The sequence below is a fragment of the Mya arenaria genome, chromosome 14 (assembly GCF_026914265.1).
Source record: "Mya arenaria isolate MELC-2E11 chromosome 14, ASM2691426v1".
NCBI lineage: Eukaryota > Metazoa > Mollusca > Bivalvia > Myida > Myidae > Mya > Mya arenaria.
Window position 1 is genome coordinate 38,836,840 of NC_069135.1, and position 26,019 is coordinate 38,862,858.

Genomic DNA, 26,019 nt, shown 5'->3' on the forward strand with positions numbered 1-26,019 from the left:
TGGGAGGGACACATGATTTCAGGAAGGGACAGGTGATTTCAGGAAAGGACACATTATTTCAGGAAGGAAGGAACAGGTGATTTCAGGAAGGGACAGGTGATTTCAGGATGGGACAGGTGATTTCAGGAAAGGGCACTTGATTTCAGGAAGGAAGGCAAAGGTGATTTCAGGAATGAAGGCACAGGTGATTTCAGTAAGTGACAGGTGATTTCAGGAAGGAACAGGTGATTTCAGGAAGGCACACATGATTTCAGGAAGAGACACCTCCTTTCAGGAAGGGACATATTATTTCAGGAAGGGACATATGATTTCAGGAAAAGACAGATGATTTCAGGAAGGGACAGGTGATTTCATGAAGAGACACATGATTTCAGGAAGAGACACCTCCTTTCAGGAAGGGACATATTATTTCAGGAAGGGACATATGATTTCAGGAAGAGACAGATGATTTCAGGATGGGACACATGCTTTTAGGAAGGGACACTTTATTTCAGGAAGGGACACATAGTTTCTGGGAGGGACACATGGTTACTGGAAGGACACATGATTTTAGGAAGGAGCACATGATTTCAGAAACGGACAAATGATTTCAGGAGGGGACACATGATTTTTGGAAGAGACACATGATTTAAGGAGGGAACACATGATTTCAGGAAGGGACACATGATTTCAGGAAGGGGCATATGATTTCAGGAAAAGAAAGATGATTTCACGAAGGGACATATGATTTCAGGAAAAGACAGATGATTTCAGGAAAAGACAGATGATTTCAGGAAGGGACACATGATTTCAGGAAGGGACATATGATTTCAGGAAGGGACATATGATTTCAGGAAGGGACATATGATTTCAGGAAAAGACAGATGATTTCAGGAAGGGACACATGATTTCAGGAAGGGACAGGTGATTTCAGGAAGAGACACATGATTTCAGGAAGGGACACATGATTTCAGGAAGGGACACATGATTTCAGGAAGGGACACATGATTTCAGGAAGGGACACATGATTTCAGGAAAGGACACATGATTTCAGGAAGGGACACATGATTTCAGGAAGGGACACATGATTACGTACAGTTTATTGTGTGTATGTATAGGTGCGACGCAGTATTTTGGCTATGCCATTTCAAATTTACAATGTTTGATTATTCTATTTTTTTGAAATCATTCCTGAAATATGCAAGCTTTTATTTCATTTTTATCATTTTTTTTAAAGGCTTCACTCTCACAGATTGACCGTTTTGACCACTGATTATTTTTGTCTTGGAATAATCCAATTTTTGCGTGAATATCTGAACAGCGGTAATTATAGACTACTGTAGAAAGATCAATTTACACTTTTCTTGTTTACGTTAAAAATAAATTATGTATTTTGCCGAAGAAAATCATTATTCTTAAAGCTCGAGTAATGCTTCTTTCAGCCTTAAACCATTAATTTTCGAACGTACATGTAATGCGGTGGTATTCAATATGCAATTTAAGTCGATCTTATGGTCATATATCATTGACCACATTCAGTGTATAGGTTCGTTATTTATACCGAGGAATCCGATTAGCCACATCGTTTTAAGACCCAATTAAGACCAATATTGAATACCACCCCTGGGGCGGCATTAATAAAACATCATAAAGTCATTTCTTACTTAAGTCACTTTCCTAATTTTAGAATCTCTTTACTCACATGAAATTAGAACGAACAATTTCCAAAATTCATTATTTTATTGACTTTATTGGTAAAAAACGATAACTTAATCGTTAAATACACTGATATATTGATTTGAATTTGAATTTCAAAATTTTATGAAATCAACTTATGTTAAGAACTCACTGATTTCAACAGATAGCTAGTCATTCTCTGGCTTAAAAAAACAAACAAAAAAAACACATTCTCTCACGGCCCCTTTACTATGTATTACGTATGCATAACAACTCACGTATTTAAGACAGGAACGGTACGTGGTAAACAACTGATAAATCTAAATGTCCGAAATAAGATTATTTAAAAAATGGTTGCATTAATCAGTACACATAGGCGTAGATTTGATCTGACAAGTATGCATAGGCAATTCAAACACTCAAATTTAATTACAATTACTTTAAAAATTTGGAACGTGGATTTTGTTTGTATTTTTGTGGATTTCCTTCTCATATGTGAATAAAGTGGTATTTATAATGTTTACTTTAAATTTAGTTCTTCCAGTTTGGCTACTGTGAAATCATTTATATTCGTTGGCATGAAATTTCGTGGTTTTCCGAAGATTTACATTTTCGTGGGTATTCGTGGTTTTTCATTTAAAAAAAGAATCCGAAACTGCGATCGTCCTACATCGTCTGCATAATCTCCACGCGCTGCGCTACGTCACACGGTTTATGACACTAGTGATTGGACATGCCAATTAGCGCATATACCCATGTCAATTATCGATATAATTGGAAATCAAGGCCATACTAGAAGATGCACCTTGATAATATAGATGTCGAAGACTTTGTACCTCTTCAATATTGAATGCCAATTAAGAATTTGCCGACTGTGAAAACACCGAGAACGTGCGTATATTTGAGAATACAATAAATGTAATCACTTAAATATTTTATTACAGAAAAAAAATCGAATACCGACACTCAACGCGTTTTTCATATACAGCACACGCATATATTTCACCTCGTGAACACCAAAAGTAAATATTATTCTAGTGACTTCGCCACTCGTGAAATATACCATTTGGTGCTGACTATAATAAAAGTGAAATATATAACGATCTAACACTGAAACATATCTTTTTTTTTAGATTGTTTCGGATGTCGTTTATTCACGTGACCAACAATGACAATTTTTTACTTTTGATTGGCATCAATCTGTTATGAAATGCTTGATTTTAAATTTGCGTCTTATTCAACCTATAAAACACCAATGTTCAAACGCTTTGACATTCTGCTCGAGATTACAGAGAAGAACATTTATTTGGACACAGTCCAACCCCGTTAGCTCGAACTTCAAGGGACCGGTGAAAATACACAAATCCTCGGAAAATTCGAGTCAAGCGGGTATGTTCGAGCCAACCAGAAATTCGAGCTGAGCGAGTTCGAGCCAAAAGGGTTCGACTGTTAAAGCATATACAGTTTATGATCATCAAATCAATCATCATATCATGCACAACCGCGTAGATAAATTATCGTTATCACAAATATTGGTGTTAACTATTCTGTTTTGGTTTCAACACGTTTCAATCAAAGACGTTCTGGTATATTTTTTTAAGAGTTGTGACAACTATAATACTTCCATTATAATTTGTCAGAAATGTCAGCATTGAAGGTAAGATGACGTTTAAACGTGTGTTATGTATTCATCTGTAGTGAATCTATTCACATCACTTTAAAAGGACTAGACACCAGATGGTCCCAAAATCAGTGATACATCAGGAAGTAAAACTCAATTCGTTGTACACAACAATATAAATTATAGGTAACTTTTTGACAATATTTTTTCTTGCAATTGTATCATCTGTTGTCTTGTCCCTTGAAGTGGACATTACTAAGGTCAACATAACTAGTGGCTCTAAACACGGTTAATTTTTTAATGTTCAACTACTGGGCTTGTCCCTGTAGTTTTCATTCTATTGTTAACGATTTAACCTTGCATTAGATTTCTCAATGTAAGCTTAAAATGGGTTTTGTGATTTTAAGTTTTGAAGTTAAATCAACCTGCCATGATAAAGTACTTCCTTATCTAGAGGTATGGTAATATTGATGACAGTGTCTTGAAACGGTGATATTCCCCGGGCATTTCGCTTGTTGATTAATGGATGTAGAGCAGTGTTATTTATTTTTCACTTCCATCCAAGTAAAGCCAAGAAAAACTATTGTGTCGTTAGGATTACATCTTGTCGAATATAAACAATTAGAGAGGGTAGGTACTGTTTTATTATACGGCTTTATGTAAGAACGTTATTGTCACTATTGAGGAATGGCTTAAAAGCAATCTTAAGTATAAAGCTTTTTAAAACACACATACACGCACGCACTCACGGCACGCACGCACGTACGCACGCACGCATGCACGCACACACATAAGCACACACACACACACACACACACACACACACACACAAAATAATATTATTTTAAGCGACGGTTAAAAAAAAGAAAAACGGTAGGGTCATACTTATTTCGTAGGTAGGGTCTGCGCCTATTTTGTTGTCATGATAGACATGATAGAATATCAATTAGACATAAAATAACGTCTTTTTAACATGATAATACGGAAAATGACTAGTGGTGGGGCATAATTCAATGTCGGTTTGACGTATTTACATGTTATTCAGACATAATTTTATGTAAGTGAGACATTTAACATATGAGATAGACATACTAATATGTCAGTTAGACATAATTACATATCGGTCGGACATAAAAACATGTCAGTAAGACACGCTGATATGTCAGTTAAACATGATAATATGCTAGTTAGACAAAATAAAATTTCAGTCTAACGTAATAGCATGTATGTTACATAATCATATGTCGTTTATACAAAATAACACGCTAGCTATACATAATAACATCATGTCAGTCTGTCATAATAAAATGTAACTTATATACGAAAATGACATGTCGGTTGGACATCATAACATCACAACATTCTGTAAGACATAGTAACATGTCGGTTTGACACAATAAAATGCCAGTTAAACACAATAGCATGTCAATTACACATAATAGCATAAACTATCAGAACATATGACAGTTGTGACGTTCCATTAAATATAATGTCCGTGACAGATATAACGCAAATAGACCCGTAGATATAATGTCCGTGACAGATATAACGCAAATATTATGTTCGTGACAGAAATAACGCAAAAAAGATCCGTAAATATAATGTCCGTGACAGATATAACGCAAATATATCCGTAGATATAATGTCCGTGACAGATATAACGCAAATAGATCGGTAAATATAAAGTCCGTGACAGATATAACGCAAATAGATCCGTAAATATAATGTCCGTGACAGCTATAACGCAAATAGATCCGTAAATGTAATGTCCGTGACAGATATAACGCAAATAGATCCGTAAATATATAGCCTCTGACAGATGTCAATGATATAATCAAATTCACCGCAACCACCGAGATGCAACTATACGTATGACATTTTCATGATCATATTTTAAGGCTTACTTCCTCCGATTCAACATTTTTTTTTACTTTATTATTCACCCATACGATCATTTTATTCATATATCCTCTTTTTTGCTTGCTGCTTTTCATCAATGAAATACGCCTCGTTTATATATCAATGTCAAATTGAGTGTTCTTTAAACACAGTATTTGGGCGACATTAAAATAATTGCTAGATTTCCATCCCCGCCCGCATCCTGTTTTTTCCGTAGCTCCTGACTCAAAAATAAATGTTGAACTGGGGTCATAATTTACGTATCGGTCCTGTACTGTACGGTGACTGCGTTTATTCATACCAGCCGGGGTCGATGTAAACATTCACGGGTAAAAGGGAGAATTGTTCGTGGTTCGTCTAGAAATACACGCATATGGTCTTCTTTGCAATAAGAAAGAGCCTGTACATATCTTCAACGGTGAAACAGTCATCTAATAAATAAAATAAAATAATGTACCCTCCCCCCCTCCCCTCCCCCATCTAAAAAATGGACGAAAATCTAGCAATTGATTATTACGCGATACGCAATTCTTCTTAAACAGGTTATATTTCACTAATGCATGTGCATGAAATGAATTGTCTCTATTTTTGGATTCGTATTGATGTAGAAAAGTGGATACACCAAACTACAGCTAATCAGGTTTGGATTGTTTTATCTCTCTTTGTTCTAATTTTCTTTTGCAGTTTTATTTCTTACCTTCATGCGTGTACGAGTATTTCAATCACTCTCGATTTTTTATGTTTCACTTCTATAATTACGTAGAGTATAAGCTTTTAAAGGTACATTCTTTCAACTGGTTTATCACACTATGTACTCATTATGGGTTTATATGACAACATTTGCTCAGCCGTATCTGAAGTGAAGATGTTTTATGAGGCGATAACATCCACAAAATTTAATTGTTCTTCATCTATTTGATATATGCAAGGTATAATATCATAAAAATGTATGACTTTAAAGCTGCACTCTCAAAGATTTACCTTGTTGACATTTTTGTCTTGGAATGAGCCGATTGTTGCGTAAATGTCTGGAAACCAGTGATGTCAGACTGCTGATTAGAGCTCAGATCGCAGTCTTTCATATTTACGTTTTATGGCTAATAGCGCTCCTATGCTTTAAGAAAAATAAATTGAATTTGTATTTTTCTGCAATTTCGGTATAAACGAATAAAACTATTATAAGTTTAGTGTTTTCAGATGTATTGTCGTAAAAAACAGAGAATTTGGGCCTAAAACAAAAGCAAGTCTATTTAATTGACGGCATACTAGGATTATGTAATATATTTGTTTTGCAGTGAAACTTCGTGTTACTTACGCCGTGAATATGCCTAAAACAACTGCCGGATTGTACAGAAATATTTCTTTTGTATACGAAGTTATTTTCTTCTTGTATAAAACATTTCCAGGTCCGATGCATTGCCAACATTTCGGAATATTACTAAAAACTCACCGGCACGCGCTAACCTATTTTAGTCCATGTAATGCACCATTCCTTTTAACCACGCCCCACCCCCAGGTCCGGGGGTAAACCGGGGATAGCCGGGAAAATGGGCCGTGATTTTACTTTCCAGGTTGCCCCGCAGTGCCGGTTGAATGCGGTGGTTTTGTCTTCGCAAAAATATAGCGGGGAATGGGCCTAACCTATGGTCCTTGGGGTGCGGAGGCATTTGGCATGGATTTGCCCATCTGTTTGTCCCCGCAGGACGGGGATTTTACCCGGGGTTTGCTGGACCGAAAGTCAATGTCCCCGCTATTCCCCGGACCTGGGGGTCGTGGTTACAATTGACTGATGCATAAAGCTATTTCAAGAAATGCATGTATAGCTTTTTCAAGAATTCAGCTATTTTAAAAAGCTCATATAAATCTATTTTAAGAAATCCATGTAAAGATATTTCAAGAAGTCAGCTATTTTAAGAAGTCCATGTAAGGCTATTTTAAGAAGCCCATGTTAAGCTATTTTAAGAAATCCATTTAAAGCTATTTCAAGAATTCAGCTATTTTAAGAAGCCCATGTAAAGCTATTTTAAGAATCGATACTAGAACTCGTAAACCACTTTGACTTATAACTTACTATACTGTTGAAAGGTTCTGATATACATCATAACACGGTATACTTGCATGCAAAATACATATCATAATATCTCTCACAGGTAATGTTGCTTTAAAAAAGGAGAAAATCCCGGTCAAGTTAAACTCAAGATATGGGGGAATTTATATCGTGAAAATATGATTTAATGGTGGCTGTGTACTTAATTACATGCAATTATACAGTAGGTAATTTACCACATCACAGTTATGACTTCAAATTGTTCGTTTCAATATTTCATGTCCACTTTACGAAAACATTAAAGGCACATTAGCAGCATTCTTTAGGAGTCGAATATAAATATTTCAAAACTTAAAAACCTTTAACTTTAGGTTAAAGTTGCACTCTCATAGATTTTCAGTTTTGACACTTTCCAAACATTTGTCCCAGAATCAGCTGATTTTGTCATTAATGCCTTTAATTCAGTCACATTAGATAACTCATTATAGAACAGATCGCAATTGTTTGGTAAACTGCAGAAAATTTCATTTTTCTTAAGGCGTTTAGCAATAAAACATCAATTTTCGAACGTAAATACGATAAACTGAGATCTGATATTTTGTCTTATATAACTAGTTTCCAAACGTTTACGCAAAAATGGCTCATTCAAAGACACCGCAGCTTTAAAGGTTTGAGGTTAGAAGAACATAGGGGATATTATGATAGGACGCTTTTCTGGTGACCTGTATCACGTCGAGTTTGGTGTGTAAACACGTAACCGTCGAGACCGAACGAGACTTGATGCAGGTCACCAGAAAGGCGTTTTATCGTAATATTCCATTTATTATATAACTGCCTATTTTATTAATCCTTTTTATTTTTCGGTTTCAATTTGATTTAATTGTACCGCCATCTGCCAAATGCGCGTATGAATTCGAATGTGTTACGTAGTTTTGTGTAATGAAGTCAAGGGAGGCTACTACAGCGAAACGAAGTCAGAAGTTACAGAATTCACTTTATTGAGCAAAATAAGAATATATTTTTTTATGTTTTAGCAAAATTAACAAATTGCTAATGAGAAAACAATTATCAATTGTCACAGCACAAAAACAACAACAAAAAAGCGGTACTTTTTTATGAGTATACACGTATCGTCATTTCCTGTAGACATAACGCGGCCATTTTAAACGAAGTACGTAAATATTCGTGGGATTTCTTGACGATCATAACATGCAGAATTGAGGGAAGTTCGTGAGCTAATCGCTATCTCTATCGACGACGCGAATTCGCCTTCTTTTGTGTATTGGTGAGCGACTCATATTTATGATAATAAACATGGACAATGCAAAAATATATGAAAGTTTGAAATGGTTTTATTAATCTTTTGATTTAGAGGCCACATATACAAAAACAGGTAAAACAGTAGGTTTATGGACATGAACGTTGGTCTTTGAATTTAACTTTAGTAGTCAAAATTATTCATAGAGGTTGAAGCATCATGCACAGCTAAATTACTCAGGAGTCAAAACGTTTGATGGTCGAAACTCTCTTGATTCTTCTAAGCAACATCTGATCGACTGCATCTTGTCTCAAGCCACAGCTAAAGTATCTATCATGTCCAAATGCTTCTCCCCGACTACAGGTCCCGATCGTTATGGCATTGCCAATCCCGAGCGTTTTGAGGCCCCTATAGTTAAGCCTTCAATCAGAGAGGATGTCTCCTGCTATTTGTCTATTTGTAGCATCTTTGAATTCCTATGGCGGCTGCTAGTTCATGCATGTTATCTTTGCTAACGAATGCGTCAATAAAGCACTATTCCATTTGTCCCTTAAAATCCTCCACCTTGTCTGTAGCAACCTGTCTCTGTCTCTTTTCTGCAACACCCCGTCACTATTGAAACTTGGCCAATCCCCTAGTACCATAATCATGAAGACAAATATTTCTGTATTTTATAACATCTTGAAGCCCATAGGTATTTGAACCTCTTTGTATGTCTTCGACCGTAATTTGCATCGTCATAATGAAGAACGAATGTATGCCTTCGACCGTAATATGCATTGTCATAATTAAGAACGAATGTATGCCTTCGACCGTAATATGCATTGTCATAATTAAGAACGAATGTATGCCTTCGACCGTAATATGCATCGTCATAATGAAGAACGAATGTATGTCTTCGACCCTAATATGCATCGTCATAATTAAGAACGAATGTATGTCTTCGACCGTAATATGAGTTGACATAATTCAGAACGAATGTATGTCTTCGATCGTAATATGAGTTGACATAATTCAGAACGAATGTATGTCTTCGACCGTAATATGCATTGCCATAATGAAGAACGAATGTATATCTTCGACCGTAATATGCATCGTCATAATGAAGAACGAATGTATGTCTTCGACCGTAATATGCATCGTCATAATGAAGAACGAATGTATGTCTTCGACCGTAATATGCATTGCCATAATTCAGAACGAACGTATGTCTTCGACCATAATATCATCATCATAATGAAGAACGAATGTCTGTCTTCGACCGTAATATGCATTGCCATAATTCAGAATGAATGTATGTCTTCGACCGTAATATGCATCGTCATAATGAAGAACGAATGTATGCCTTCGACCATAATATGCATCGTCATAATAAAGAACGAATGTATGCCTTCGACCGTAATATGCATTGTCATAATGAAGAACGAATGTATGTCTTCGATCGTAAGTTGCATTGTCATAATGAAGAACGAATGTATGTCTTCGACCGTAATATGCATTGTCATAATTCAGAATGAATGTATGTCTTCGACCGTAATATGCATCGTCATAATGAAGAACGAATGTATGTCTTCGATCGTAATATGCATCGTCTTAATGAAGAACGAATGTATGCCTTCGACCGTTATTTGCATCGTCATAATGAAGAACGAATGTATGCCTTCGACCGTAATATTCATTGTCATAATTAAGAACGAATGTATGCCTTCGACTGTAATATGCATTGTCATAATTAAGAACGAATGTATGCCTTCGACCGTAATTTGCATTGTCATAATGAAGAACGAATTTATGCCTTCGACCGTAATATGCATTGTCATAATGAAGAACGTATGTATGTCTTCGACCGCATTTATACATTGTTTTAATTCAGGATGATTACATGTTTTCGACCGTATTACAATATACATGTTATATAGTTGAAAGTGAGCGCATATCTTGATTACTATATGTATTGTCATAATTCAGAGTGAAAGTAGACATTGAACTAAAATCCAACAGTTGTAGATTTACCGTTTCCGTTCGGTGTCTGGCTTGGCGACGCTGAACCTCTACGTGTGTTCGGCCGAAGCTGCTCTGATAACTGTGTGTTTCCAATTATATCTTCAGAGGTTTCTTCATATTCGTCGCTCGTACCGCCAACTACTAGTATATCCTCGAAATGTTGCATCCGGGACTTCAGTTCAAAAATCACCGACTTTTGTTCAAGGATTGTTTTGTCTTGGTCGGCTTGAAGCGATGTCAGGCGTTTAACGAACTGCATCTCCAAGAGTGTGCATCTTGGAGCATTGTTCTCGGACTGAAACGTCTTGATTGGCTAGAAGCAAAGTAATTTGAGCCATAGTATTTTGTAGCACAGAAAATTCATATTGGACGTGATCAACCCCATCTACAAAGACGTGTACAGATACAATGCCGCATATCCCAACAAATATAAGTCCTCTTACGTCCATACTGCCAGCGTGTCCCTAGGCGTCCCCACATGTACTTATCTTCTTATCTGCATCTTTTTTAAAATTCAGAAGACGTTTTGATGTATTAAACTTTATAAATGCACTTTTCTTTGCTCTGTGTGTTCGAATTCTCACCGACGCCAAACCTACCATCCAGATGATGCTTTACCTAGAATCAGCCGCGTTCCGCTGTTCATTTGAAATATAACGGTCGTATATGTAGTACTATGTATTTAAAAGAAAAAAACAACAACATTTTTATGAGTTTGCCTGAAATACCGTCCTTATCATATGTTCGACTGACCGTAGTGGCATATTGTACTCATATTTTCGTATATGTTATCGCAGTTGAAGAGTTGTTCAGTTCCTACAAACAAAATTGGTCATGCACAACAAGGAAAAATGATCTATGTGTGCTATTACCGTTCATGACACACACTGTCTAAAATACTCTTGAATGCGCCATTGGGCAACAGATGTTTAAATGTTTCAAGACAGTCTCTGAGCTCTCATCTCTCGTTTTGTACGGGGTCTTTTTTTCTTTCTAGTATTTGGGCGTTTGTATTGTGTGAGTGGGAGGGTGGAAGGAGGGTGGAAGGGGGAATCGGATCAGTTGTACATCTACGTACTAGTTTCCACCAAAAATGCTTGTAATGATCAACTTATAATTTTCTTCCTAAGCGAGCTTAATTTAGTTCGTATACCTGAATTTAAACAAGTCTTACAGATATATCTTATTTGTTAGGGGAGATCACTGAGTAGAAATAACCTAATCACATTGAAAGAAAGAATTTGTTTAGTTTGACCTCTCAATCGAGTAATTTGGGATAGTACATTCCCTTGTTTCAAACTTCACGCGCGAGAACATGAGGCGAATAATCTTGTATTTCCCTTCGATGTTCTGTGCAATATTGTCCAAACTAGGCATAGTTAACTCGTTTCGTAAGTCTAAAGGTTTGTCTTATCCATGGATCGAAGGATTTAGCCTGAGTGTACTTGGGCGTAAATTTCTGCCTGCTTGTGTAGTCCATCTAAATGGCCGTCAAGGAGTCTTATGACGAGTTTTTATGGCAAACTCGAGACGTTACAGGGTTCAGAAGAAATGTCAAAATAATAAAAAAAATATCCCTGATCGCTCATTATTGTAGCTAATGACATTTCATGACTAAACATTTACACTTTATATCAATGATATAAGACTCAAAATTCAGATCGATATAATGAATATATTAAATTACATTCTAGTTTTACAAAAATAAGAACGGGAAACCTGTTTCATATTATAAACCATCTACTAAGCTTAAAACAGAATTAAGCTTTATTTGCATTAACAAAGCTTATGACTCTGTGACTTTAATTTATTTTTTGGATTATGTATTCTGTGTTTTACATGTCATACTTCAAATGACCCGTGATTGGAAATAAACTTTCTAATCTTATCTTAATACTCACCAAGTAACAGCGTTTTTTTTCATGGCGTGATCGGATTTTAGAAACGCGGGCCGTCATTAACAGTATCGAAATGCGTGAAGCGGAAATGAAAGAAAACTCGTGTTGCTCACTGTTTTCAAGTGGCATAAACATTTTAGGGACGATCGGCAAACACTTTTTGACGACAAGGGAAGAGGACGATGACAAAACATTCGGCTGCAACTTTGTGATGTCAATTCATAACGAAAAACGCGTCACTCTACTGGAACTGGTGAAGGGGGTAGATGCCATAACTACTGGCCAGTTTTGACAATACTGAAGGACCATTGTAAAATGTCACGGGGTGTGCCCTTTGGTTGCCTAGATTACTGAAAGAATAATAGCAGCGTCCACATCCTTTTCACTGAGTCATACACGGAAAGGTGACGCATTCTTGGACAGTATAATTACGACGGATGAGACATAGCTCTGGATGTTCAATCCCGAAACCAAACGGAAGTCGCCCATATGGAAACGATCATAGTCATTTACATTTAGTGACATTTAACTTTTTTTCCTCATAATTATCAAATGGGTCACCGCTACTAACGATCTAGCATAAAATAACTATCCATTACTGCATTTAAAAAATGACATAAAATCTCGAAAGGCCTAAAAAGAAAATTATTTCAGAGAATAAAACAAAGTTACTAAATACAATACAAGACGTGTTTATTTAGGTCTTTCGAGATTTTCTGATATTTTTAAATTGCAATAATGTATAGTAATTTTATACTATATCATTGCCTACATATGGTCTACTATGTACTGAAAATGCTAAATAACAGCTGCATGGTTGCCAAAATGTTGACCACTAAGCATAATGGAGGCTAATGAGAGCTGCATATATGTTTGTTTGGCACTGAATGGGACCAAACTGATGCAATTAGAGCTGTGAACATGTTTCTTAAATTGGTCTTTGGCAGTGAATATGCTTCATAAGAACTTCGCTTGTGTTTGGTTTGCTCGGAATGGTTTTTATGATCTTTACAAAGATACTGTCTATTTGTATGTTGAGCAGTTAAATACGAGCTGCATATGGGCTTGTTGAGCTCTGAATTGGCTTTTTTGTTGCCAAACTGTATTATTTGGCACTGATTATGCTTAATGAAAGTGTCACTTGTGTTTGTTTGGGTTTATAAATAGATGCCAAAATGTGGCGCTTTTGAAACTGAGTAGGCGTTATTAGAAATGCACATATTATTTTTTAGCTCCGAATGGTCGCCAAACTGTTTTTGGGGCACAGATTTGTCTTAATTAGAGCTAAACATAAATTCGTTTGACTCTATTTAAATAGGCTTCATGGTTGCCAAAACGTGGTCTGCTTGGTATTAAACGGGCGTAAATTGACCTGCATAATTGTGTGTGTTTTTGGTCTCTAAATTGGCTGTTTGGCTACCATCACGTGTTCTTTTTTTGTACTGGGTATGCTTAATTATAGCTGCACAAGGGTCTGTTTTGCTCCAAATTTTGCTTATGGATGTGAACTGTTATCGTTTTGGCACTACATGCTTTTTAAAAAAGCACTGTTTTGCTCTTTTGCCCTGAATCTGCTTCATGGTTGCTAAACTGGTGTCAATTTAGCGCTTTGGAGCTACACATGCGATTGTTTGGCTCTTAATTTTCTTAAATTTAGTCAAAATGAAAACAATAGAGTAATGTACTGACGTAAGTATAAACTCCTTAAGGTTTGTGTATATATGAACATTGCTCACTGTTATCACTTAACGCTTCTGTGGTTAGGAATGCTGCTTTGGTGTTTGCATGACACATGATAAACTTAACTTTAGCTGTATTTGAGTTTACTTAGACCAGCCATGTAGAAGAGCCCAGTTGTATGTTTTACACTACATAAAAATGCAGCAGAATTTGGATGAACTTAGTACTGAATTCACTTGAGAACCTATATAGGATTTCTGTACACTTAATGGTATCAGGTATAGTAAATATAGTGTTTATTTGGCACTTGAAAGAGCTTAATAGTCTTTTTTTGTGTACGTTTAAGCACAATATGGACTGTCAAAAAATGTTTTCTTGCCACACAATGGACTTGTCTGTGAGAACAGTCTGTGGTGGCTGTATGGCAGATTTGGGTATATGGAAGCCAAATGATGAATGAGCTCTCTTGACTGTTACCACAATAGGGATACAGAGGGCTGCTGGAGACCTATTTTGTCTACAAGATACAATTTTAAATTGAACCCTTATGAGGTTTGAAGCACTCAGTGTACTTACACGCGACTTGGATTTCTTTTACTTGTTACACCTAGTAAAGATGTTTTTGGGGTTGTTTGGTACTGAAATAATAACACACCAGGCTGTAAAAAACACTAGTTAAGTTTTAGAAGTGATACTTTCGGCTGAATAGTACTAAAGGAAGCTCACACAAATATTTTATATGAAGCTTGTTAAGCACTTGATGCGATTAAGTAGATATATTGTACACTGTATCGTATCATAGCTTGAATTTTATTATTTGGAAAGAGATGCAATATAATACAAAATGTGAAGTGATTTTATTAATGTTAAAACTTTTTCAAATAAAATGAAGTAATAAGTAATAGCGTTGTCGGTATTGGCCATATTTGCGATTTGACATTCAAGTGCCTTAAAAGCTTTCTTAAAGATTGAACGTTTTGACAACTTTTTTATTTTTTGTCATGGAACGAGCCATGTTTTTTTTGCGAAAATGCAAGGTGACCAGTTATACATGACTGCTGACAAAAATCAGATCCAGATTTTTATATTTAAGTTCAAAAAATAATGTTTTATGCATTTTTCTTAAACCGTTGGTGAAACCATAATTTTAGCGCGGAAATATGAAAATCTGCGATCTGATCTTTTGTCAGCACAGCAATCTTTTATCATTGGTTTGCAGATACTTACGCACAAATTTGCATTTTCCAAGACAAAAAGTAAAAAAAAAATTGTAAAAACGGTATATCTGTGGGAGTGCAGCTTTAAGAACAAGAGATCTATAAAAATAAACGTCATTTAACAACTCGCGTAATTTATGATTTATGAACTGGATTTTGAAATGCTTAAGTGCACCATAAAACAGTTACATCATATATCCATAAAGGTATATATGTTTACTGCGACGTGGGCAAATTTGCACCTGGGGTATTCTTTGGAGGCGTTTATATGGTAATTTAGCACATGCCTTTACTTAATAAAATGCAAAAAGTTTGTGTTGAAAAGAACATTTGACATTGGGAAGCTTAAATTACTGAAGTAAGATATCATTTTCTGTATTAAGTAAAACTCTTATTCACTGAGCGATAATATGTTGCAGTATTTAAAGAAAAGTTAAAAATATATTTGTCTTTCAAAAATAGAAATGACATATTGTCAAAAAAAATTAACTGCATGTAATCACGTTTTTTTTATTCGCAAAGAAAACTTTTTAAGTAGCCGCTGAAATAGGAGTGCAATAGCGTTTATAAATATACGAACGTACAAGCATTCTATTTTGATAGTATATGACATGAAATACCAAAAATCAGGGGATGCATGAATTAGAGACTTTGCTCACATTCCTGTCAAGAAATTATAGAAATTCATGCTCATTACCTGCGGGTAGGAACTTTATAGATCAACTGTACAATGTACATGTTTAAAGACTTAAGGCATTGTTGACAGTTTTCACATTAAAAGTCGTAAAATGTTGACGAAATTATTCGGGTATTTCCGCAAACGAGCACCCAGTTCACGTGATTTTCTTTACAGAGTGGTCGAAAAGAACCGATGAATAAAGGTCATTGAAATGAAACTTTAACCTGACACAATGTGCCCATAAACGTTATACTAAGTTCCTCGAGTAAATAAGTAGCCATAATTTGTATTTGAGTGCCGAAATCTCGAAGTCAGGGGTGTAGGGGAGGGGGGGGGGCATTTCAATAAAGATTTGAGTTGAATTCAGTCGTCAATTGAAAATATGTTAGTGTCACCTGGCGTGGTCACAGTCACTAGCGGATCCACGGGGTGGGGCGCACCCGGCGTGATGGGATATCGGAGAAAGAAGTAATAAAATACGCCCAGAATTTACACTTTAAATCGTAAAAGTTTCAGTTCTGCGGGAGGAGCGCATGTTAAAATGTTTCGTTCCTACATTACGCCCCCTTTTACGTCAATTCCTGGGTCCGCCCCTGATAGTTTCATGATTTCGCACCAAATTCGAGTGAGTTCAAGTTTACCCAGAATTAATAATTAGCACCCAGTTGTGAAAATAAAGACAACCAATGAATGCCCGTTTGTGGCGTTTATAAAGATTTAAGATGATTGAAGTTCTAAAATCTTTTGTTGAAACGGGTCCAAGGAACATAAATTGAACTAGCTTAAGCATGACATTGCTATGTATTTATTTTCGGTAAAATGTTGTTTACACCGTATACGTTATAAAATGACATACTAGTATACGGAGAGGATATAAATATTAGCTCTAAGCTATCTCCTCAATCCTTAATTATCATGTATGCAATCTATGTATCTGCTTTATTTACTTTTATACAATACATATTGTTTAAACCAAAGTGAAAAGGGCGATTTTAAGCAATTTTAAGTTAACCTTAGAGTTTTCAAATATATTTTTGTGAAAAGAATATTTAAATTACAATACGTAAGTAATATTTAACTGTTTAACTTTTTAGTCAAATTGTTTAAATTAGAATAGTTCAGGTGTATTGTAGTACTTAGTATTTGTTTATTTCGATAAATGTATTTCAATAACTATGAAACATTTGCACATCAAATATACACTAAACAAAATTCCTAACCGGTCACCTAAGTAATCTTCTAATATTCCTTTCCCTGTGAAATAAGCCTAATTACAAATTAGTTTCATGACAAGACCATTACTTCGTCCACATGCTGTGAAAACTTGGTTCACATATTTCGCTATGTCAAAAAGATACAGTGTCTCTAATGACAACACTCTCAATCATAAAAGTAAAAAAAATCTAACATAGCGTGTAAAGGAATAAAAATAGAAATACCATCCTTAGTCACTTTAAAATGATATTACATCATATGTGAGACTGAAACACAGTCATCAACGGCTTAATGAGTTCAAATGAATGTTCAACTTTAACATTACCATCTATGTGAAATAAAGCCTGAGTCAAAAGATTGCTAAAAATACAACAACAATGAAAATTTTGATTCCCTATGGAATTTGCATTGTTATTTCTTTTCCTTGTGACTTTTGGATTTAGGAGTAACCGCATATGAACTGTGTTTTCTCTGCCGTGTATGCTTCGATTTAGCTGAAATTTTCAAAGAATAGTGCCACGAGAGGGCGGATATCGAATATTGAACTGTATATTGATTATACTTAATGCACTTTTCAGGAAGGTTACTTTACTAAGCGGCCGATTAGGAATTTTGTTCACTGTATATCTTGATTAAAGAAGTAAATCAATAACATTTGGTCACATGCCCTATTACGTAGGCTGGAGCTATATATTCAACTTCCTTGCAGCCGTACTTCCTCTCTGGTTGTCGCTGGTTGGAAAGACACGCTCTTCGTCATCAATACACGATAAACAAAAACGATAGATTCATGTACAAGCGATAATTAAGACAATTTCATTTTGTATAACTGATATTTTTTACTTAAACCTTTTTCGTGTGAGCCGAAGGCGAACCTGATAAAATCCGTAGCCGAGCTAGATAAACTTTCTCCATCCACGGTACTAACTTAGTAATCTATTTATCCTGTTACTTTGTTTTGTTTATTAATTAAGTATTATTAAAAGTAAGGGGAGCAACTGTTTTTTCCATGTTGTCGTCATCACACTCGGTATCCATGTTTAAATCGCCCCCAAAATAGTTCTAAAAACTGTTCAACTTTTTTCAATACGTTTACATTCAAAGGCATTGCATTTTAATACGTCAATATCAATTCAAACCATACAAAAGCTTTGAAAGTGCATAAACATGGATCAGTCCCCAAACATTATCTGATGATGTAAAAAATATTCCGCAAGTGACAGAGTACGTACAGTAAACATTATTCAAGTTCACGAGTGTTTACAAACAACGCCACATGTTAAATGGATTTAATTCATGTTGATAGTGATGGATGATTAGAACTGCACCGACAAAGAAATCATTCATTTCTGTTGTAAGTGAGATTTTGTCATACACCACAGAAATGGAATAAACTATTGACGAGTATCGTTGAATGCTGTTTCACAGTTTCCAGCATTTGCGGGTGGGGTAAGATTTTCACATCACACATGTAGTTTTTCGTTTCGCGATCACATGACCACCTGACTGTATATAAACATCACGTGGTCTACTATCCTAATAAACTTAAGTTTAAACGGCACATTGTTATTGGACCGATTTGTATGTAAGTGACAGGATAAATATAAATATGCATACTGCCACAATGATGCCGCCAATTCAGATCTCTGCTGATCTAAATGAAATCCTAATGGGACTCACGTTTTCTATGGCCAGGCATAAAAATAATATTAATAATAATGTGTAATGTTAAAAAACTACTTCTAACAACGGTAAGTCTTCAAAAGAAGTTCAAGCAATAGTGCTTTTGTTATTCAAAATATAAAGTATTACAGAAAATGCTTCATGCCACCAACATAAAATATATGACAGAGTTCCTTTAACACTGTTAAAGAGTCTGTACAAAGATATACACAACAATAAAGGTACCGGATGCATTTATTTTATTAACACCAAACCATGTATAGAAAAAAAAACTTACGAAGTGTAGGTGATTTCTGTTTTTTAAATGAAATAAATGAAAATGATAGCAATTTGAAACATCTTTGCTTTTTTTCTGTTAAAATAAAGATTATAAGTATCTTCTATGGCCGAAAGTGTAAGATAGGTTCATCCCAACCCGAGCGTAGTGTGTTTTGCGGAAACGAGGTTAAACAATCGACTCTCTAACAGATCCGCGTTGGTAATTGAAAGCTCTGGCCGTTAAGAAATATAGGGCAGAATAAATGTCTTAACGTGTTATGAGCCCAAATGTGCGAAGTTCACATGGTATTTTAGTTAGGGTGGTCGGTTATATTAAAATTCGAAAATCCTGTTTGAATTTTGCTATTCGCATGCATGCATTTACGGATTGATTCCGTAGTACCTATATTCTAAGGGATGAATTATGGGTTATCTGTTTCAGTTAAACACTACGTGCATCGCTACGGTAACACGTTTCGTCCACCCGGTGGTTTTTGTGGGCGGCTGTAACTGCTGTAAGGATATATGATGAAACCTGTATCACCGTTAGTAAGAATCAAGAGGCACAATTTCGACACAGAATTTTTTGTAACGATTTGTTATTATTGACGCCTAGTAGTATACATGGTTGATCAGGGCATGTGCCGGATGGGCTTGCCGGATATCGTTTGAATGAGTTTGTGCCACACTGCTCCATCATGTGCCAAACTAAATCGAAGTCTTGCCCCATGTAAACATGTATTTGTCGTTTGTGCGTTGGAATGTTAAGACCAAGTTTTCTCAGCTTAATTTATTTTAATCAAAACATCTTGTATTTAAACTTCTGATGACAGCCTGTCTGTTTTCATTCTGAGTGCACACACAAAATCTCAGTCATTGAATTACAAGTTCATTATTACCGTCCTTAGTAATCTGCAGTGTTTTAGTGGAGAAAATAAAATACCCGATGACGTCGGATGAGGTTGCTGTGACGACGACTCTTGTCCAAGAACTCCTTTAGATGTATCGTGTTTCTTTTCGCTCCAACTTCGAATTGTATTCTCTAGCTGCTGAATCCTTGAGTTTTGGTGAGCAAGTAGCGGTGTGAGGCGTTTAACTTCATCTTCCAGGTTGTTCATATGAGTGTCCTTGTCATCTAGCATGTTACCAAAGGCGTTTTGTATCTGGCAAGGATGCCAGTTAAAAAACACCGAGATAAGTCTTTTTGAATACACTCTTGACGCGCCTCTACAATTTGATATTTGTGATTTTGAAATTTCGTGGTTGCTTCCCTTCTTTTGCTACTGGGTTATAAAATGTCTCATCTGGGTTTTTAATCCATGTCTTTTATGTTCAGTATGTAATTGAATAGTGATTATACAAATCTTGTTATATGAATTGCAAATGTCAAACAAACATGTTATATTTCACATCTGTTCAGTTTATGAGTCATGGCATAATAGGAACATAAACGTCCGTGATCGATCTATTGATTCATCAGAAAATGGCACCATCAAATGACTAAGCATGGGTTTTAATTAATGTGTCAAAGACATGGATATCATTCTTACGTCTAAGATGTCTTTCAAGCAATTGTTGACGGATGTACGGACGGACAGAGGGATGCCGGAGGAATACCTAGTAGCTCATCCTGAGCACCTCATGTTAAGGTGATTTAAACATTGACTATCCTCTCACTCACTTATTTTGGCACATGTCTCCAATCATCACCACTCTGATGGTAAATATCACTTGGTTCAAGAGCCCTTGAACTTTCACGGACCGTGTCTGCTTTCTGGTTTAAACACATTTTATTAAACATGTATATCAAACAATGCAACATTGGGGAATTTTAATTAGGGCATATTTTGCGAAAGGTGAAGCTCTTGTTGGGTAATATGTGTAACAATAATGTGCTGATCTCTCATGATGTTGCTTCTATACCTTAGTGGTATTGATTCAACCAAATAGTTGTTTCACATTCCACTAAAATGCTAAGCCTAACAATCAAAATATTCAGAATAATGTTGGTTTTGACCCAGAAAGCATTTATACAGAATTTTCCGAAGAAATCAAATGTGCTTAAAAATTGTACCTGACTTTAAATATTCTTGTATCTTGTGTACTGGTTGAGAAGCAGTTTCCGACTGAAAGAAGTTTCCGAAAAATTGCGTCTTCGCGTACTTTCTTCAGATCTTCATAAAGAAGGTACTGCATGTTATTATATAGTTACTATGCAATCAAAAGCTTAAGCTCATGACGAAACATGTAAGTAAATATTATTATAATTATTATTATAATTATTATTATTATTATTATTATTGTTATTATTATTATTATTATTATTATTATTATTTAAATGTTTCATTTTATTTTAATTTTGTACAAAAACTCACACGAAGTGGGTCGTCATATGCACCGAATTGCGCATGCGTGTGAACAAAATTTGCATATCTAATAATAACTTCAAGGGTTTCCTTAAACGACTAATTCAAACGATGGTTGTTGTGTACATATTTGCGAACATTATTGGCGTGCTAGTTTCACACCCACATTCATTAAAATTAAATTCATACAAACACATGTTCCTATTAGAAATGCATAAAAATATCATAAATAAATTATTTGACTTTAAAGAAATAATGATTAATATTTGGAAAAAGCTTGAAATTTCTTTTCGTCATCTTTAAAAATGCTATGTTATTCAAGAGAAACTATTAAGTGAAATATGTTTACAGTAGATCTACTAAGTACAATATAATTACTTAAACAAAGCAATTACTTGTACTAATTTTGACTCAATGACAACAGCTTAGGTGATCATAACAGTTAGTATAAAAAGTAGTACCAAAACATACACAATATTAATCTTGCACAATTAAGGCTCATTCAAAGCGCATCAAAAGTGCCGTTTTTGACCTAGCACCCTGCCCCTTTCAAATCCTGGTTGGAGCAAAGGAAATTAATATTTCCTTATTTTCGCCTAATATTTAGTTTAATAGTAAACAGATACAAAAATACTCGATAAGCACCTACAAGATGCCGCAAAATCAATTTGTCGGAAATTGCTTCTCATCACCAGCAAGTCAGAGCGGTGTAAGTCCCCTCTTGGTGCTCAATTAAAAACACTATGTGTGACGTCACACATATATGACAAATTATCAAGGATAGCAGCTAAGGCGGCAGTAATCGAAAAGTATGGATTTAAACACGTAAGAATAATTCATTTAAAAGCCTGCTAAACATGTCGGAAACTGATTCTCAACCAGTCGTGTAAGACCTAGCCGCCCTATCAGCTTAGTTGATTAGAGCGCTGTACTTGTGTTCCACAGGTCATGGATTTGAGCCCCACACCGGCCGCACTTCCCCACCCAGGTTTACGTTAATGGTCGCAGCGGTAAACTGCAGGAAGGCCTCTGTCAGCATAAAAGGTAAATTGTGGGAGTAGCGTAGTGTGTTATGGAAAGAGGGCTGTGCTAGTGCTCTGAAGATTGTGGGTTCAAGGCCCAAACCATTTTACCTACTAGATTTACTTAACTTGTAATCAAAACAATAATGAGGGGTAAGTCTAACACTACCCCGAATGCTGAAAGATTTACTGTGGTCTGATATAGTCTCATAAGATAGAATTACCGTGTTTTATGCTCATTTCTTTCAAATTTAACTCGGTATGCTTCATAAGAACCATTGTTTTCGACATTTTTTCATCCTTTTTGGAATATTAAAACAATATTATTAATTGTGGCAAATCTTATTTAGAAGTAAGAGTGCATCTTTAAAGATTGTCTCACATAGGTTAGTGATTATGGCAGGCTACATGCCTGACCACCAGGTTCGGGGGTACACCGGGGGAAAGCGGGGGCAATGGGCCGTGTTTTTACCTTCTTGGTGGCCCGGCAGAGCCGAGTGAATGCGGTGGTTTTTTTCGCGCCAAAACTAGCGGGGATTGGACCTTCCCTAGGATGTCCCCATGTGCGGGGGCATTTGGCTTGGATTTTATCAGCAGTTTGTCTCCGCGGGTTGGGGATTCTACCTGGGATTGGCTGGACCGAAAGTCAAAGTCCCCGCTATTTCCCGTACCTGGGAGCCGTGGTTACAATTGACTGATGCATTACATGACGCCGCCATGTTATTTATACCAAAAGGTTACAGACAGCCAATTAAAAATAATCCTAGATAATTTCTCTTCGATCGCTGTCATTGCTCAAATAAAACAACATTTTATAACAAAAATAGTTCTGCCATTCTTTAAAAAGAGGAGAGGCGCTGTATTATATTTGGGGCATGACACGCAATAAACTACACGTCAACTGCCAGTATCAAGGATGTACTTGCAATATACTCTAAACTTTATCTGAGATTTTACTAAAACGCAGCGTCTTGTACGCAGCTGCGTACACATTGTCTCAAAAGATTGAAAAAATGAAAATTATAAATCTGCAATAATCAAAATGACCCCTACATGTAGAATGGTGAGTGATTAAATTAGAATAATTTGTTTTGTTTAGTTAAGATTTAAATTGTAAAACTGAAACTAATGGCACCTTTTCAACAATTGTTTACAAATCTATGAGTCGTCTTTTTTAACAGGCGTATACGACGTGTAGAGCTACTCGACAATAGTTTCGATCAGAAATATATGTGTCTCCCTTCAAAACTTTCTATACCGCGGTGTTTTTAAAGTTGATGAAATAAAATCGGATGCTCAACCATATTCCGAGATTTTGCAAGAAGATGTTGTCAGTGACGAGGTCAGGTATAATGTCTTAACAAAGCATTAGCTGAATTAAATTGAACGACCGTGGATAGCATTGAGTGGTCATGGAGAATAAGTTGATTCAGTACAGATAAAAATAATAATAGGTTTTTACGTGACCACTTGCTGAAATAATACTCCAGTTACAAATATATGACTACGAAATTATCCATGTCTCTGGAAAATCTATTCCATTCGCCGACACGCTTAGCCGCAACAACTTGGCTGACAAATACCCAGAAATACGCGCTGAGCTAGACGTACATGTAAAAACAAACATGGCTAGCATTCCGTTGAGTGATCAAAAAATGAACATGATCAAATCAGTAGCCGAATCGGCACAGAAATGAAAACCCTGAAAAGCACAATTATTTTTGGTTGGCCCGAAAAGCGTTATGATTGTACCAAAAATATACTTCCTTACTGGAATATCTGGCATGAAATTACGGTCATTAATGGCGTACTTCAACAAAAGCAACAAAGTCATTATACCTCAAACATGTAGACATACTATGTTAGATAAGATTCATGAGTCACATTTGCGTGTAGAAACATGTAGAAAAAAAAGAGATTTGAACATCATCACACCCTTCTCAAGGAATACAACAGAGGTCACGAAGAAGAAGTTGCTTCAGTACAGAAAAAAGGATTATAGTCTTTTACCTGATCACTTGCTGAAGAAAGAAACCACAAATGAGTTCACGTCCCCTGAAATTCAGAATGAGCTAATACAGATATGTGGAGAAATGATTGACGATATGTGAGAAAGTGCAACAAAAGCTCATGTTTAGGATTCATTGTAGACGAGGCTTCAGACTGTAGCACAATAGAACAAATGGTTTATGTGCTCGTTTCTACGATATTGATCAATGCTTAACTAGGAAAGTATTTTTGGGCCTCGCATAGTGCGGCGCAACAACAGGAGAGGGCCTCACAGATAAGTTTCTGCAGAATCTGACCTTAAAGGGCATTGTGATTCAAAACATGAGAGGATAGGGGTATGACGGCGCGGCGAATATGAGTGTTAATTTCCGTGGTGTGCAGGCCATTGTTAGGCAGACCATCTCAGATGCAAGCTCTTACCTATCATGCATCAACAAATTGACTCTATCATAACTCTAGTGGCCACCTAACACGTCTTGTCAGACTTATCTGCCCTTTTAAAAAAAGGAGGACTGTGATCTTCTCGTCACTGTAGTGGAGTCAAAGGTTGTGAAGACAATGGTCAACGAAGAAAGAAAAGACCAAGCAGTATGGGGCGCCCTCTTTATAATTGCCATAAAATATTGCCCAGCACAATGACATTGAGCCATCTTTTCCAAGAGTTGCGCAAAGGCAATGACACCACCCGAATATAGATGTAAATTACCCGTGTTCCTACTGGAGAAAAAACATGTTCCTGCATTAATTGATCATTTGTCTACAGAATTGGGCTGAGACGCGCTACGCAGCGCAGTATCTGCTCCCGAAGCGACGAAACCAGATGTCGGAGGCGCTGCTCGGCTCTTGGATTCATAAAGCCGGGATCTCTAGCTCACGAAGATGATGTTTCACAGAGGAGTTCAAAGACGGAGAACGAGATAGTAATACTCTTTGTTACTTACATTCGCACTGTTAATATTTAACGAACGATCAGTCCGCATTTTACTGTAATCAATCAATACAGTGTTTTGATCAGTGTATTGTTAAGTATGTAGTGTAGCGGTGGTGCAGTAAAGCTGTACAAGTCCTTTTTATTCTTAGTAATTTCTTCCCTTACTTTTACATGTGTATTGCGCAATTGGCTTGTTATTAAAGTACTTACAGCTAAAACGGCTGATAGAAAAAAATATACCCAGATAATACTGAAATATGTTCATACGATCGAATTTTATCATTTAATCTTTACAACACAACGCCGACTGTTTGAACCATTTTTAATTATTGATGATATAAATAAAATTATATTTGCCAAAATGCGAGAGACACTATAACTCAAGATACACATTCAGGACCGCTCAACCAGAACTATATCCAGCCATGTACAAGGCGTCGTGCGTTCTCGTCTGCATGCCTGTTTCCACAGCAACTGCTATGACTGAGCCATCGTTCACACGGTGGATCACAGTACACCGGATATAGAAGCCCTAGCGAGACGTAAACAACGCAATTTGGCAATAATTATTTGTC

General features: G+C 36.1%; 1 long non-coding RNA gene across 1 annotated transcript; it reads left to right on the forward strand.

The window, feature by feature from the left end:
* Positions 1 to 3,786: 3,786 nt before the first annotated feature.
* LOC128218376 (uncharacterized) lies at positions 3,787 to 26,019 on the forward strand. Its single transcript, XR_008258362.1, has 5 exons — positions 3,787 to 3,907; positions 20,685 to 20,764; positions 22,427 to 22,525; positions 25,277 to 25,433; positions 25,842 to 26,019. It is a non-coding gene; the product is annotated as an uncharacterized LOC128218376 (long non-coding RNA).